The 16916-nt window shown below is 53.1% G+C and overlaps 1 pseudogene; it reads left to right on the top strand.

Annotated features, from left to right (window-relative positions):
• Positions 1-8153: 8153 nt before the first annotated feature.
• Positions 8154-16916, top strand: part of LOC140391315 (melatonin receptor type 1B-like) — a 34292-nt pseudogene continuing 25529 nt past the window's right edge.

Genomic DNA, 16916 nt, shown 5'->3' with positions numbered 1-16916 from the left:
CCGCATCACATCACATAAACCGAAGAAAGAAAATCCATGTAGCTGTATCAATCACTGCCATTAGTCAATTATTAAATGACAAACCGATTTACATAAATAAGAACTAATCATTTACTAAATGTACATGTCACTCAATAGTATACTAACCAGCATTGTCACTGTGAAGGGCATGATAAACCATAGACTGCTGTCGGATTATTAATTATTATAGCTGTCACTTTACCTAACAACAGTATCTTTATTTTAAATAAAACTCATCTTGCTTTCCCTATAACTGGGGCAGCCAGGCAGGAACTCTGTACCTATCTATCAATATTAAGCATACACATTGATTTTAAGTTATACTCAACATGACTATCATTTGCTTGCAGGACAATGTGTTTTAATGAAAGTGCACAGATTTATCATGGATCAATCAGTCCGTTGTTTTTTATTGAGACAAGCAGAAATAGGCTTTAGTAACTTTGCAAAATATTCTCCAATTGATGGGCTGAAAATATATATTTGTGTGTTTTTAATTGAAAGATCGATCGTGTTTCTTGTTTTTTAATGTTTATCTAGGGTTGCTTGACTTATTTCTCCCTCTAGATATTGCAGCTCTCTTTCTCTCGCTGTTTCTCTACTCTTTTGCTGAAATTTAGCATGAACCTTAACAAACTCAAATACAAAAAGCAAAATGCTGCAGATGCTAGAATCTGAAATAAAAGTAAAAACAGAAAATTCTGGAATTACTCAGCCTTTCAAGCAATACCTGTGGAGAGAAACAGGGCACAATTTAATGCAAACATTTCTAAATGTCATTTTGGGCGCAATTGGTGGGGTGTTTCTCGACGGCCATGTTGGCGAGATCGCGGCCGATAATTAATGCCATTTAGCTTCTCGTCATTACTGGCTGTCTCGCTGTCTGATTGCCAGATTAAGACTCAGTGTCTCACCGCTAACAAGGGGGAGCTTTTTTTAAATACTCCCTCACAACCCACGCCAGTCAACACACAAGCACGGCAGTGCGTACAGCTGCACATCACACTGGGATGCCAACCCGGCCAGGCTTTTTGACGCTGTGGATGCAAGATGGGGCTGTGGTATTATCAGGTATTGCAGTACCCGAGAGGCTGTAGACCATTGGGTAAACCTAGGAGTTTACCATTGGCTGTTTGGTAGGTAGCTCCGCCCTGATAGGCGGGGTATAAGAACCGGTGCCGTCCCAGCAGCCCTCATTCTGTACCGAAGCTGCTGGGGAACAGATCTAGTCTATTAAAGCCTTCAGTTATGTTACAACCTCGTCTTTAATAGTAATTGATCATGCATCAGGGACATCCTGTTCTCTCGGTAGGTCGGAAGACCAGCAACATCAATACTGCCTGTGAGACAGTGGTAATAGCTGTCACTGCGGGTAGCTTGATAAGGAGGACTGCGGTACAATGTAAGAAGAAGACCAACAACCTCCATTGAGCTTCAAGGACTACCACCTTCCTCCTGGCATCCGTTCCACCTGCCACCCCTAAAATTCCCAACCCCTCCCACACAATTCACTGGTTGACACCTCGTAGCCTCCCCATATCTGATTTTTATGTTTGCTCCTCAGAACCCACATGTTGCCTGCCATAGACACCCCGACCTCAATGGGGTTCACAATGCCCTCTCTTTGTCCCCGTAGGAGAAGATAGCGCAGAATAAGCGGGAAATGGCAATGACGGGAGGGGCGGAGTACTAAAGATTCGGGTACGCACCCACTATGAGGAATGGGCACTGGAAATCAGGGGGTGGTCTGAGGAGAGAGCAGTCACCAACAGTGAGATTGGTGTGTGCTGCAGAGATAAGGATCCATCGCCCCTTCACCCAGATGACCTGTCTCAAGTGTGTTGTTCATGCTGGACAAAATGATTCATCCCTCTCATTGCCCACATATCCAGTTTCTCACACGGTCTCCATCTGATGGGGCCAGGCCATCCAGAGGCGCTTCCCCCAGACACCCAAGAGACCACCTCGGAGGAGAGTTCTGAGCAGATCAGCATCGAGACATCACAGCTATCGCCCACACCTTGCACCAGCGCACTTTGGTGGGTAACTTTCATGGACAGGCGGCTGGAGCACAATGTGGTGAGCACCACACAGTTGCTGATGCACATCGGGTGGAGCAGGAACATCCAAGGGAGTCAGCAGTCGGAGATCTGCTGGATCCCAGGACCCAGCTGAGTCCCAGTCAGATGCCGATCCTCTGGACAAGGTTATCCCAGAGTTCACGCAGATGATAGGGTACAGCTGCGAGATACAGGAGGACATTTCGCCGGCATTCCAGTGAGTGCATAGCTGATTGGAGGAGTTCCAAAGGCAGCCGATGCAGGAGATGATGCCTACAATGTGTGGCACCAAGGCTAACACTACTAAGGTGGCGACCGCAGTGGAAAGCCTGGATCACGACGTCAGCGTCTTGAGTGGTGGTGCCCAACTTGAGTGGTGGTGCCCAAGGCATGGCTCAGTCTGTGATGAATATGGCTGAGGCCCTCATCATCGTGTCTCAGTCGATGAGGGACATGTCCGAGACGTGGGCGGACATTGCCGAAGCACTCCAGAGCATGGCTCACTGAGGAGCATTGCTGAGGGTGTTGGCACCATGGTGCAGACAATGGGGAACTGCCAGGATTGGCAGACCCTTGTGACGCAAAAACCTCTGGAGCTCACTCCAGCTGTTCCTCCATCCCATGGAAACCCCCAGGGTTCTATGGGCACTGTCAGGAAGAGAGAGGTGCTGGAGGCCAACCCAGGGCCTGTCATCAGGGAGACAATGGTACCTCCAGTTCTTCTGAATCCCCCGCTCTTGACATCGCCGCATCTCAAGGGCTGCATGCACAACAGAACTGTCATCCAGGTGGCACCAGTTGAGCCAGAGTTCCACCCTGCTCAAAGGGCATGCACTTGGGTGCCTCCAATCACCTGGGAGACCCCCACAAGTTCTTGTCCTTGTTTGTAGAGACCAGAATTGAACAGCTCTCACCCGAGGTCTCCGAGGCATGCGAGATTGATCCCACGCCTCTGGTAACTCTGGAATCTGCACATTAAAGTGAGACTAGCTGTCTGGCTTTAATATGCAGATTGCTAAAAGGTGATCCCATCCACAATAGGAGGCATTGTGAGCCGGGTAAATTGTGGGAGCAGGATCTCCCGGCTTCTATCGGCTTCGCTGCACTGCGGCGAGCTACCTTTGGGCGAAGCATGGCTAAATCACGCCTAATATTTACATTTTTAAGCTTCAACCCTAACAGTAACAAATTACATGCAGTTTCTTAACCTTAACACACTAGTTCCCATTAAACAATATTGTGACAGAACATGCTGCTCTCATGCCATCTTTCACAGGCAGACAAAGGCAATACTTTGATTTACAATGCAATTTTCCTTCTGGTAGCGTCATTTGTTCTGAACCGTTTTCCAAAGCCTGCCTCGCTGGCAAACTTCATGACCTACTCTATCAATTTCCAAATCCCTCTACCTGTAACTGTTCAAAACAACATTCCTTCTCTCTCTCTCTCTCTCTCTCTCTCTCTCTCTCTAACTCCACCCAGTCCCTCAAACCAAGGCGGCCAGATTCTCCGTTCCTGAGACGAAGTGTTGACGCCGTGGACTTCTACGACAGCAAAACTTGCTCTGCATCTGGACCGATTCAGCTACAGTTCAGGGGCTAGTGCCGGTGCCACATAAAAAACAATTGATTCCGATGAAAAAGGGTGCCGGATCCACCGGGTCCATGACTGACAAGCTGCAGCCGCATATACACACTTCACTCCCCACATGCACCATCCCAGCCCAACAAGGTGGCAGCAAGAAGCACGGCCCTGAGATTCACCGACTCAGAATTGGAGACCCTGATGGACACCGTGGAGGAGAGGCGGGTGACCCTGTACCCCATGGAGGGAAGGAGGCTGCCAGCCGCCTCTGTTCGCCAAGCCTGAGCACAAGTGGCAGAGGTGGCCTGTGCCATGGGCAACACTATCAGCACCGGCCAACAGTGCCGTAAGAAACTGCACAACCTCCTCAAGGTGGCCAGGGTGAGTATGCAGCACTGTGCCGCTAGCACGAACTGCCGTCCCATACACCCATAACCCCACATGAAAAATGTCATGCCTAAGGCAACAAGCGTCTGATTCGTCCACCCCAAGGGTCATCTGTGCACTACAATCAAAGGCCGCTGCATTTAAATGGCTCCACAGCACCTGCTCACAGTCAAACTAGGATGATGGCAACTAAGAAGTCAGCTCCAGGTGTCCATCACCAGAATGTTGGATGCCATGGAAGACAGAAAGGGTAACTATCGAACTTCAGATTGTCACGAATCCCACCTGGGAGTCAGTGGCAGCCCTGGTCAGTGCCAGCAGCCTGGTCAACATGGTGGGAGTGCAGTGTCAGAAGAAGATGAATGACCTTAAACAGTTAGCAAGGGTAAGTGTTCCTTGTCTCCACTTGGCAGAGGCAGAGCTGGAAATACCAGGAGAGGTTGTCAGTGGCATTCCTGTGACTACAAGGCCAAATGGAGGAGTTCCAAAGCCTCCTGTCCCAAGAGATATTGCCGGCAATGATTGAGAGTCATGCCAACACTGCAAGGGTGGCGGCCTCCGTGGAAAGCCTGGGGCAAAATGTCAGATCCAATACTGCCGAACTCCAAGGCTTGGCTCAGTCCCTGAGCACCTTGGCTGAGGGCTTCAACACCATGGTCCAAACAATAGACTGGTTTCTGGAGCTCACTCCAGCTGTCCCTCCATCGCATGGAGTAACCCAGGAGCCCATAAGCACCCGGAGGGACGAAGAACCGCTGAAGCACCTCCTGGGCCTTGATAAGCGATCGATCTATCAACAAAGATAAATTTGGCCTTTGTCACTATTCCAGTATCACTTTTATCACTTTTCTTTCTTTGAGGCAACTTTTTATTCTTTTTGGTTGTGTTTGCCCTATCTTCATCTGAGACTCAATCAACAAACAAATGTGCCTTCCAAATTAATGTCATCAATTGTATAAATTGACTTCCCTGCATTAACTTTTTTGCTTCTGAAACATTGTTTTGCAAAATGATTTTTTCCTTTGCATTTGTACAGATTTTGCCATAAACTGGACATTGCCTCGGTAGGTGCCTGTTTCCACATATTTTGCATGTAATGGCTGCTTCTGCCTAGCGTTTAAAATATAACATGGTACCAGCGAGTTTGAAATCTTTTAAGAAAGACCCGCGAAAACTTAGCATAGAAAAGAAGAAAGAAAAAAGAACAAATGGATTCAACTATTCGACTATAGCAATCATCGCAACTTTGAAAACTTTGACGCAAACGACCTATCACTGGACCAAGTTCAAGCACCAAGACATCTAAAGACCACTGGTAATTTAAATTTAAATTGGAAGTTGTTCAAGCAACAATTTAAACTTTACCTAGAAGCTAGTGATTTAAGTGCAGCACCAGAAGCTAAAAGGATCACGTTATTTCTATCCCTGGCAGGACAGCAAGCAATCGAAATATTCAACTCATTTCATTTTAGTGCTGGTAAAGATAAAACTAAATTTAATCAAATGATTGCGAAGTTTGATGAACATTGGAAAATGCAGACAAATGAGATTGAAATTTAATTGGAGAATTCAAAAAACTGGTGAACCTGTGAATAATTTTATCACGGATCTCAGGCTCTTAGCTAAAACGTGTAACTATGAAAATCTGCATGATTCACTTGTCAGAAACCAAATGGTATATTGTATACTTGATGATAATGTCAGAGAAGTGTTTATTCGTCAAAATGAGTTAACAAATGTATAGTAGCAGAACAGACCAGAAGCTTAGAGGCTTATTTCTCATCGGTATTCACGGTGGAGAAAGGCATGGATGTTAGGAAACTAAGGGAAATAAATAGTGATGTCTTGAGAAGTGTGCATATTACAGAGGAGGAGGTGCTGGAAGTCTTAAAGCGCATCAAGGTAGATAAATCCCCGGGACCTGATGAAATGTATCCCAGGATGTTGTGGGAGGCTAGGGAGGAAATTGCGAGTCCCCTAACAGAGATATTTGAATCATCGGCAGCCACAGGTGAGGTGCCTGAAGATTGGAGAGTGGCGAATGTTGTGCCCTTGTTTAAGAAGGGCAGCAGGGAAAAGCCTGGGAACTACAGACCGGTGAGCCTAACGTCTGTAGTAGGTAAGTTGCTAGAAGGTATTCTGAGAGACAGGATCTACAAGCATTTAGAGAGGCAAGGACTGATTTGGGGCAGTCAGCATGGCTTTGTGCATGGAAAATCATGTCTCACAAATTTGATTGAGTTTTTTGAGGGGGTGACCAAGAAGGTAGATGAGGGCAGTGCAGTAGACGTTGTCTACATGGACTTTAGCAAAGCCTTTGACAAGGTACCGCATGGTAGGTTGTTGCAGAAGGTTAAAGCTCACGGGATCCAGGGTGAGGTTGCCAATTGGATTCAAAATTGGCTGGACGACAGAAGACAGAGGGTGGTTGTAGAGGGTTGTTTTTCAAACTGGAGGCCTGTGACCAGTGGTGTGCCTCAGGGATCGGTGCTGGGTCCACTGTTATTTGTGATTTATATTAATGATTTGGATGAGAATTTAGGAGGCATGGTTAGTAAGTTTGCAGATGACACCAAGATTGGTGGCACAGTGGATAGTGAAGAAGGTTATCTAGGATTGCAACGGGATCTTGAACAATTAGGACAGTGGGCCGACGAATGGCAGATGGAGTTTAATTTAGATAAATGTGAGGTGATGCATTTTGGCAGATTGAATCAGGCCAGGACCTACTCAGTTAATGGTATGGCGTTGGGGAGAGTTATAGAACAAAGAGATCTAGGAGTACAGGTTCATAGCTCCTTGAAGGTGGAGTCGCAGGTGGACAGAGTGATGAAGAAGGCATTCGGCATGCTTGGTTTCATTGGTCAGAACATTGAATACAGGAGTTGGGACGTCTTGTTGAAGTTGTACAAGACATTGGTACGGCCACACTTGGAATACTGTGTGCAGTTCTGGTCACCCTATTATAGAAAGGATATTATTAAACTAGAAAGAGTGCAGAAAAGATTTACTAGGATGTTACCGGGACTTGATGGTTTGAGTTATAAGGAGAGGCTGGATAGACTGGGACTTTTTTCCCTGGAGCGTAGGAGGCTTAGGGGTGATCTTATAGAGGTCTATAAAATAATGAGGGGCATAGATAAGGTAGATAGTCAACATCTTTTCCCAAAGGTAGGGGAGTCTAAAACTAGAGGGCATAGGTTTAAGGTGAGAGGGGAGAGATTCAGAAGGGCCCAGAGGGGCAATTTCTTCACTCAGAGGGTAGTGAGTGTCTGGAATGTGCTGCCAGAGGTAGTAGTAGAGGCGGGTACAATTGTGTCTTTTAAAAAGCATTTAGATAGTTACATGGGTAAGATGGGTATAGAGGGTTATGGGCCAAGTGCGGGCAACTGGGACTAGCTTAATGGTAAAAACTGGGCGGCATGGACTGGTTGGGCCGAAGGGCCGGTTTCCATGCTGTAAACTTCTATGATTCTATGATTCTAAGCCAGTATCTAGCTTTTTATCCAAAGGAAAAAAGCGCGAATCTCTACCACGAGGCAGAGAAAATTAAAATGGTGTCGCAAGCAAAGCAGAAATCTGTAAGGAATGGAAGCTATCCTCTGCAAGTATTTTCGAGCTCTGAACATGCGCACTATGCACCAAAATGCGAGACGTTCAAGAAGACATCTGCGCATGTGTGTACATCACAATTATGTCATGATGACAATTAAATTACATGTCACAGATGTGGTAACGCCAACTTAAAGGGGAATTGTCCAGCTTTTGGCAAGCTATGTTTAAAATGTCAGAAAACTCAACCATTATGCTTCACAGTGTCAATCAACTGCTAAATACATTCCTCCTACACTCAAAAAGTATTTCAAAGTACGAGCTGTGGACAAAACGGAAGAAATCAACATTCAAGAAGATTTCATGGAAGGTGACAAGATTGTCTCAATAGAAAATACTTTCTTCGTTGGTGTAGTTGATTTGTCCATCAAGCATGATCTACAAGCAAGCAAGGATCATCTTAAAACAATGAAGTTATCTCATTGAGACTATGAGAAAAATCTTCAAGCAACGGAAGAACAAAACGTCAACCTAGTAAACAACGAGTGGATGGCTACTGTGTATGTTAACACAATTCCAATCACTTTTAAATTTGATACTGGCGCCTGGGCTAATCTTTTGAATTCCAAGGACCTGTCCAAGATCAAGAGTCATTATGAAATTATTCCTCCAGAATGCTCATTGCATGATTACAATGGCAACCCCATTTTTTCACATGGGTCCTGCTACCTAAGTGTCACAAACAGAGACATTCAACAACAAGTAAGGTTCGAGATTGTCAATGACACTCGTTCATCATTACTTGGAGCACAAGCATGCAAGGATTTGCAACTCACACAGAGAATCTTCATGAATACATGTCAATCAAGTGCATTTAGTGATGATGTTCAGCAGCTCTTACAGCAATACCCAAATGTTTTTCAAGGTATGGGCACGATACCTTTTCAGTACAAAATCCAACTGTAAAAGGGTGCCAAATCGGTGATCCATCCACCTAGACGTGTTCCTGCTCCACTTAAAGATCGAGTGAAAGCTGAATTGTCAAGACTTCAAACTCAAGGAATAATCTCTAAGGTTAGTCAACCTACTGACTGGGTAAGCTCCCTGGTCTGTGTAAAGGTGAAGTAAGAATCTGTATGGACCCAAAAGGTCTCAATAAAAGTATCAAGAGAGAGCATTATCCAGTACCAAAGAAAGAAGATATCACTGCTGAGATGGCAAAAGCTAAAATATTTACCAAGCTTGATGTGTCTCAAGGATTTTGGCAGATGCAGTTAGAAGACTCCAGCAAACTTCTTTGTACTTTTAATACACCTTTTGGAAGGTACTGTTTCAATAGGATGCCTTTTGGTATCATATCTGCTTCTGAAATGTTTCACAGAACAATGGAACAGCTGACCGAGGACATAGAAAAAGTTTGGGTTTATGTTGATGACATAATTGTCTGGTCAACAATGCCTAAGAGCATATCAAGCATTTTCAGGAGGTTTTCCAGAGAATTGACAACTATGGTTTAAAGTTAAACAAGGCCAAGTGCATGTTTGCAGCCTCATCTTTAAAATTCCTAGGTGACAACATAACGGCTGAAGGCATTAAACCAGATAAAGACAAAGTCCAAGCTATCAAGGCAATGCAAATTCCCAAAGATAAGGGGTGTCATTCTCCGACACCCCGCCGGGTCGGAGAATGGTCGTTGGCCGCCGTGAATCCCGCCCCCGCCGAAGTCTCCAGTACCTGAGATTGGGTGGGGGCGGGAATCGGGCCGCGTCGGTTGGCGGGACCCCCCGCTCAATTCTCCGGCCCAGAAATTGCCTGTCCCGCCGGCGTAAATCAAAGCTGGTATTTACCGGTGGGACCAGGCGGCGTGGGTGGGCTCCGGGGTCCTGGGGGGTGCGCGGGGCGATCTGACCCCGGGGGGTGCCCCTACGGTGGCCTGGCCCGCGATCGGGGCCCACCGATCCACGGGCGAGCCTGTGCTGTGGGGGCACACTTTCCCTTCTGCCTCCGCCACGGCCTCCACCATGGCGGAGGCGGAAGAGACTCTCCCCACTGCGCATGCGCGGGAAACTGTCGGCGGCCGCTGACGCTCCCGCGCATGCGCCGCATTTCCGCGCCAGCTGGCGAGGCACCCAAACGCCATTTCCGCCAGCTGGCGGGGCAACAAACGCCATTTCCGCCAGCTGGCGGGGCGGAAATCCCTCCGGCGCCGGCCTAGCCCCTCAATGTTGGGGCTCGGCCCCCAAAGATGCGGAGCATTCCGCACCTTTGGGCCGGCACGATGCCCGTCTGATTGGCGCCGTTTTTGGCGCCAGTCGGCGGACATCGTGCCGTTGGGGGAGAATTTTGCCCAAGAAGGCTGTCTTACGCTTTCTCGGATTTGTCAACTTTCTAGGAAGGTTCATTTCAAATCTATCCGCGAGAACAACTTCTCGACGTCAATTGATCAGAAAGAACACAGAATTCATATGGACTGACAAACGTACTGCAGAATGGACTGATTTGAAACAACAATTGATATAAGCTCCATTTATTATTTTATTACTCATTAAATAGTTCATCTTTCAACAAGAAGACTATTGGTCATTTTATCATCCTGGTAGATTCAAGAGTAATATGTATATTTTAGATAAGTCATTATTTAAAATATAACACCCTCTATGGCACATCCGTAGAAGTTTGTGAAAGTCGATGCAGACGTGCCAAATTTCTTTAACTTCCATAGGAAGTAGAGACATTGTTGGGCTTTCTTGACAGTTGCATCAACGTGAGTGGAACAGGACAGACTGTTGGTGATGTTGACCCGCAGGAACTTAAAGCTATCGACCATCTTCACTTCGGAGCCATTGATGCCGGCAGGGGTGGGGGGGGCTGTCGTTCTACGCTTCCTGAAGTCGATGATCAGTTCCTTGGTCTTTCCGCCATTTAGAGAGAGGTTGTTTTCGGTACACCATGCAACCAAGTGATCAATCTCCCTTCTGTAGTCTGATGCGTCATTGTTTGAGATACGACCCACCACAGTTGTATCATCTGTAAACTTACAGAATGAATTGGAGTTGAATCGTGCCGCACAGTCATGTGTGTTATCCTTGTGCGGCCCCGGTGTTGAGGACTAATGTGAAGGAGGTGCTGCTACCTATCCTGACAGATTGCGGTCTGTTGGTGAGGAAGTCAAGGATCTAGCTGCACAGGGAGGGGTCAAGTCCAAGTTTGCAACATTTGGTTATTAGTCTTGTCAGGATAATGGTGTTGAAGGCGGAGCTGTAGTCTATGAACAGCAGTCTGATGTCGGTGTTCTTGTTGTCGAGATGTTCGAGTGTTGATTGTAGGGCCAGAGAGATAGCATCTGCTGTGGATCGTTTGCTGCGGTAGGCAAAATGCAATGGATCGGGACTATCTGGGAGGCTAGCGTTGATCGATCTCATGAAGCATTTCATGATGGTACCCACCCAACCTCCGGTCATGGACATACCCGTAGAGCTGTGTCATTGGGCAGCCAGTGCTGCCCGGAACGAGGTGGCAGCAGCTGTGAGCGCCGGGACTGTGAACAGGAGATCTGGGGCAAAATTCTCCATTATCGGCGGAAAGTCCGCCGATCGGCGCAAAAAACGGCGCAAATCCCACTTGCGTCACGTCATAACAATGGGCCGATATTCTGCGGCCCGAAGTGGGCTAGCAGCGACGTAACGGGATCCGCGCTTGCGCAGTGGTTCACGCCGTGCAGCGTCATACGCGCTGCACGGCGTGACGGCTCATAAGGCCGCGCAGCTCCCCCCCACCCGACCGGAACAGCCGACCGCAACACCCGACTGGATGGCTGGCCGTCGCTCAGCCCCGAGGTTCGAGTCACGCGATGTGGAGGCGCTCCTGGACGCGGTGGAGCAGAGGAGGGACGCCCTGTATCCCGGGCACGGCCGCAGAGTTGCCCCACGCCACAGCCGGCGTCTGTGGAGGGAGGTGGCAGAGGCCGTCACCGCTGTGGCCCTAACACCACGGACAGGCACCCAGTGCCACAAGAAGGTGAACGACCTCGTCAGAGCAGGCAGGGTGAGCCTCCCCCATATCCCCCCTCCCCCAAATCCCCCCCTCCCCCATATCCCCCCCTCCCCCATATCCCCCATATTCCCCATATTCCCCCCTCCCCATATCCCCCCCCTCCCCCATATCCCCCCTCCCCCATATCCCCCATATCCCCCCTCCCCATATCCCCCATATTCCCCCCTTCCCCCATATCCCCCTCCCCATATCCCCCATATCCCCCCCTCCCCCATATCCCCCCCTCCCCCATATCCCCCATATTCCCCCCTCCCCCATATCCCCCATATCCCCCCCCTCCCCATATCCCCCCTCCCCATATCCCCCCTCCCCCATATCCCCCCTCCCCCATATCCCCCATATTCCCCCTCCCCCATATCCCCCCCTCCCCCATATCCCCCCCTCCCCCATATCCCCCATATCCCCAAGTGAATCCAGCCCTAACCTTAACCTCTGCAATGCACGCGCAACCGATGGCGTGCATTCATATACCTGCCTAACACTGTTGCCTTTTACCCCTGCCACCACCCCCCCCCCCCCCCGGAGAAGCGCGCACACAACAATAGGGAGCATGTGAGGACTGGAGGAGGGCCCGCTGATGAGAGGCCACTGACCGTACACGAGGAAAGGGCCCTGGAACTGGCTGGCGGACCTGAAGACGGGGAGGTTGCTGATGCAGAGGTCGGGGCCCCACGAGCAAGTGAGCCACCAACAGCCCGTCCCCATCTCCCCCCCTCCCCTATATCCCCCTCCCCCGTATCACCTGATCACTGCCTGATGTCTAACCATGCATGCTTCATTGTGTATCGCAGGACCAAACGTCCAGGCACCCATCCCCGCAGATGCAGACCGCCCGCAGGATGCCCCTCGGAGACCACGGGAGACGGAGAGACCCGGACCCTCCAGCATGCGTGCCCGCAGGATGCCCCTCGCACACCACGGGAGACGGAGAGACCTGGAGCAACAGGGAGACGACACCCCCGTCACGTGCGGGAGCGACCACCCAGCGATGAGGGGGGTAGCCACAGGCCCCCGTCACATCCGAGCCAGGACACCACTACCCAGGACACCACTATCCAGGACACCCCTACCCGGGACACCACTACCCGGGACACCACTACCCGGGACACCACTACCCGGGACACCACTACCCAGGACACCCCTACCCGGGACACCACTACCCGGGACAGCACTACCCGGGACAGCACTACCCGGGACAGCACTACCCGGGACAGCACTACCCAGGACACCCCTACCCGGGAAGACGAAATACCGGACAGTGACTCAGAGTGGATGGGTGGAGACGAACCCCCACCCCAAAGTGCCATGGACTCAGAGTGGGACGAAGAGCACGACACAACGCCACTGCTGTCACCAACACCCTCCACCATCGCAGAAACACTCACCACGGTTGGGCACTTTAGTGATGAGGCGTCTGGTACACTCACTGGTGCGCACAACACAGCCGTCCCGGTACAGCAGGTGGAGGTAAGAGCAGCAGAGGGACCGGGCGGTCGGAGGGCAGCCCAGGCCAAGCGAACATCTGCCGCCCAGATGGATCCCGGGTTCCTGCAGTTACCACACCCACACATAGATCCGATGCAACCACTGACACGGAGACGAGCGAATAGGGTGACGGGTGGCTTGCGGCGGCTGCGGTCGCAGGTGGAGGAGTCCACCCGCGTCCAGGAGCTGGGAGTTGTCCCGGTCATGCGTGCCACCCAGGCTGACACCGCACGGGTGGCGTCCGCGGTGGAGGCAATGGGTGCGACGGTGTCAGACATGGGGAACGGTTTGCGAGGCCTGGGGCCTTCCGTGCAGGCGGCGTCTGTGGCCCAGGAAATGGCTGCCCTCTCACAGGAGGCCATGAGCCAGTGCCAGCGCCAGATGGCAGAGGCGCTCAACGCCATAGCCCAGTCTCAGCACGCCATAGCCCAGTCTCAGCAGGCCATGGCCCAGTCTCAGCAGGCCATGGCCCAGTCTCAGCAGGCCATAGCCCAGTCTCTGCAGGCCATGGCCCAGTCTCTGCAGGCCATGGCCCAGTCTCTGCAGGCCATGGCCCAGTCTCAGCAGGCCATGGCCCAGTCTCAGCAGGCCATCGCTGATGGCATCGGCGCCAGTGGCCATGTGCGAGCTGGCGTTGCACTGTCGCAGACAGGGTTCGACAACCCCCTGGGCTCCATGGCTGCAAACCTGCAGACCCCTGTCGATACCAGCACGGGCCTCCAGGACTGGCAGCGCCAGATGTCGGGGGCGCGTCGGATGGCCAGTACGTTCGCATCCCCCACCCATGTAGAGGCCTGGGGGCCATCGGGCACCCCGAGGGAGGAGAAGGTGGTGTGGTCCGTCCCGGCTCCCTCTGTAGGGGAGGTCCCGGTACACCGCGACACCTCGGACTCCCCCCCTTCCGTCCCAGGTGCATCGGGTGGGCAACGGGCAGGACAGGCTGGCAGCTCGCCATCCCAGTCGCCCGGGCCGCAGCCTGGCCCATCTAGGCCAGGACGCCCCAGGAAACGGCCGCCAAAGGGATCCAGTGTCAGAGGGCAGGAATCACAGGAGTCCACCTCCAGTTCTGCTGTACCGTCTGGGGAACCACGTAGACGTAGTCAAAGGGCCCGTAAGGCCAAACAATTAGACACTGAGTAAGTTGGCACGGGTGCAGGGCACAGATGAGTTTTAGGCGCTAGGGCACATGCATGAACTCCTTTGGTTATTAAAGTCAATGTTACACCTACCGAAGCTGCCTTTGTGCTCTGTCCAAAGTGTGCGGGGGTGTCATGTACGTTGAGCGCAAGTGTGTGTGTGAGGGGTGGTCTTACCTCAGCCCCAGGTGAGTCTGCCCCCTTCCCCCTGGGCCGCCATCAACATCCCCCGGGCAGAGGACGGGACCGTGCGCTGCAGTGTCACAGCCGCATGCAGGGATGGTCCGGGTGGATGGTGGTACTGTGGCCATGGGTCAGACATAGTCCAACGATGTAGAGCCAGGAGCTCATCGGAGGCGGGTTGTCATCATTCTCCATGGCCTGCGATAGACACGCGTCCACCCGCAACTGGGTGAGCCCGGCCCGTTGTGCCGCCGGTGGATCGGCAATTGGGGGTGGGGGGGTGGTGTGCATGCGGGTGGGGTGTGTGGGGTTGGGGAGGGGGGTGAGGGTGCTGGGTGGGTGGATGGGTGGGGGGTGTGGGTGGTCGGCTGTTGTCATGGTGTGCGGTCTGTGGCCATCCTACCCGATTCCCACGCCCATCTAGTCAGTGAAGCGGGCGTCTATCAGTCTGTCCCGTGCCCGCTGGGCCTGCCGGTAACGGTGGACAGCCACCCGTCTGTGTCTACCCCGTCTGCCCTGACCATTGCCCCCATCCCCCTCATCTGGGGAGGACTGGGCCTCTTCCTGCTGCTCCTCCACTCCGCCCTCCTCTGCCTGCGGCACATCGCCCCTCTGCTGGTCTATGTTGTGCAGGACGCAGCACACCACAATGATGCGGCCGACCCTATCTGACCAATACTGGAGGGCGCCCCCAGAGAGGTCCAGGCACCTGAAACGCATCTTCAGCACGCCAAAGCACCTCTCGATCACTCCCCTTGTCGCTACATGGGCATCATTGTAGCGGTTCTCCGCCTCATTGCGTGGCCTCCGTATAGGCATCATCAGCCACGATCGCAATGGGTAGCCCCTGTCGCCCAGCAACCAGCCCCTCAGCCGGGGATGGCGTCCCTCGTACATGCTGGGGATGGATGACCGCGACAACACGAATGAGTCGTGTACACTGCCTGGGTGACGGGCGCAGACGTGCAGGATCATCATGCGGTGGTCGCAGACCACCTGTACGTTCATTGAATAGGTCCCCTTCCTATTAGTGAACACGGCCCTGTTCTCTGCAGGTGGCCGCACGGCGACGTGCATCACATCGATCGCGCCCTGGACCATGGGGAACCCGGCAACGGCAGAGAAGCCCACGGCCCGGGCATCTTGGCTGGCCCGGTCCACGGGGAAGCGGATGTAGCGGTGCGCCATGGCATAAAGGGCATCTGTCACTGCCCGGATGCACCGATGCACCGATGTCTGCGATATGCCGGACAGGTCCCCACTCGGTGCCTGGAATGACCCCGTTGCATAAAAGTTCAGGGCCACCGTAACCTTGACGGACACGGGGAGAGGGTGTCCCCCGCCAGTGCCACGCGGTGACAGGTGTGCCAGCAGGTGGCAGATGTGTGCCACGGTTTCCCGGCTCATCCGGAGTCTCCTCCTGCATTCCCGGTCCGTGAGGTCCTGGTATGACTGCCGGGGCCGGTACACACGGGGCGCCCTCAGGTGCCTCCGTTGCCGTGGGGCCGCGACGTCCTCCTCCCCTCCTCGTCCTGTCGGTCAGGTGTCCCTCTAGCCTGGGCGGCTGCCGCCTGCCCCTCTGCGGCAGCCTGCGCCGCCTCTCTGGCACGCTCCTCCTCCTCCTCCTCCTCCTCCTCCTCATCCAGGGCAACATAGACATGAGCGGCTGCCACCACGGCGGCCAACATCGCTGGATGGCCTGAAAACATGACGGCCTGGTGGGGGGGAGGGGAACGACGACATGTCATCATTGCCCATATCCCCTCCTCCCCCCAGCCAGGTGGCGTGGACCGCATGGGTCCAACTGTTGGAGGCTGGCACCTGGCCAGGTGGACCAACTCATTTGCCCTCCCATCACCCACCCCAGCACGGACCCCCCCCCCAACCCCCAACCTCCACCCCGGCACGGACCCCCTCCCCAACCCCCAACCTCCACCACGGCACGGACCCCCCCCCAACCTCCACCCCGGGACGGACCCCCCCCCCCCAGCCTCCACCCCGGCACGGACCCCCTCCCCAACCTACACCCCAACACGGACCCCCCCCCCCAACCCCCAACCTCCATCCCGGCACGGACCCCCTCCCCAACCTCCACCCCAGCACGGACCCCCCCCCAACCCCCAACCTCCATCCCGGCACGGACCCCCTCCCCAACCTCCACCCCAGCACGGACCCCCCCCCAACCCCCAACCTCCACCCCGGCACGGACCCCCTCCCCAACCTCCACCCCGGCACGGACACCCCCCCCCAACCTCCACCCCGGCACGGACCCCCTCCCCCCCCCCCCCCAACCTCCACCCCGGCACGGACCCCCTCCCCAACCTCCACCCCGGCACGGACCCCCTCCCCAACCTCCACCCCAGCACGGACCCTCCCCCAACCCCCAACCTCCATCCCGGCACGGACCCCCTCCCCAACCTCCACCCCAGCACGGACCCCCCCCCAACCCCCAACC

This window comes from Scyliorhinus torazame, chromosome 15 (genome assembly GCF_047496885.1).
Source record: "Scyliorhinus torazame isolate Kashiwa2021f chromosome 15, sScyTor2.1, whole genome shotgun sequence".
NCBI lineage: Eukaryota > Metazoa > Chordata > Chondrichthyes > Carcharhiniformes > Scyliorhinidae > Scyliorhinus > Scyliorhinus torazame.
The sequence above is the reverse complement of the archived record's forward strand: the minus strand, read 5'-3'. Positions and strand labels throughout refer to the sequence as shown.